The sequence below is a fragment of the Fulmarus glacialis genome, unplaced genomic scaffold (genome assembly GCF_000690835.1).
Source record: "Fulmarus glacialis isolate BGI_N327 unplaced genomic scaffold, ASM69083v1 scaffold7113, whole genome shotgun sequence".
Taxonomy (NCBI): Eukaryota; Metazoa; Chordata; class Aves; order Procellariiformes; family Procellariidae; genus Fulmarus; species Fulmarus glacialis.
In genome coordinates this window covers 4,055-4,944 of record NW_009200938.1, presented here as the reverse complement: position 1 = coordinate 4,944, position 890 = coordinate 4,055, and positions in this window count along the sequence as shown.

The following is an 890-nucleotide window of genomic DNA, read 5'->3' as shown; positions in this document are numbered from 1 at the left end:
CGTGCGAGTGCACACCTGGGGCTACTGTGGGAGAGTCGCTCCTCCCTGCCTTGGCTGGCCAACAAAGCAGCTCTCCATTTTCCTCCTCTCATTTGTGGGATCGTTTTTTCCCCGCCCAGTTATCAGGCTCCCGTGGCAGTGCAGCCCCCCTGCTTCCCAGGGGGGCCATCCCAGACGAGCTGGCACATCACACCAGTGCACTGGGAACGGGTCCCGTGCAGGTCCCACGCCTGCCCCACAGCGAGTGCCATCAGCAGCTGCAATCCCAGCACCCTGCCACCCACCAAGCAGCGAGTAGGTGCCTCTCCCTTGCATGTTCAGGGCAATTACCCCGCGACCCCCCGTCTCTCACCGCTCTCCAAACCCTCTCTTCAGACATGCCCCTTTTCCCTCCAGCCCCTCACAAAGCAAAGGGCACTCAGCTTTCCAGCCACCAGCTCCCACCAGGGCAGCAACCGGAGCAATTAGCAGCTGCTAACCAGCCCCTGCAGTTAGGGCTACTCAGATAACTGAGCTGGAAGTGAGCCTGTGAGCAAGGGTAGTGGTGTTGTGAGCAGAGCTGGGGCTGTCTGTGCTGGGGGCTTCAGGCTGGTGTGCTTGGGTGGGCGTGCGCTGCCATGGAGCCTCTGCTGGGTAAGGGGTTTGCTGAGTGCTGTGGGGTCCCTGGCAGAGCTGTGGCTCCTGTGGGGCTGTGGCTGTGCTCGGGCTCTGGTGGCCATGGTCCCCGTGAAGCTGCAGGGATGAGCAGGGTTGTGGCTGCTTGGCTTCTGGGGGTCTTTGCAGCCCTTGGGGCCGTGAGTGCCTCGGGGCTGGGCCTGGGTCCCAAGAGGTGCCTCTCACCTCTCCCTGCAGCCAAAGCTGCTGGCACAGCCCAGCTCCCGGGTCTGCTG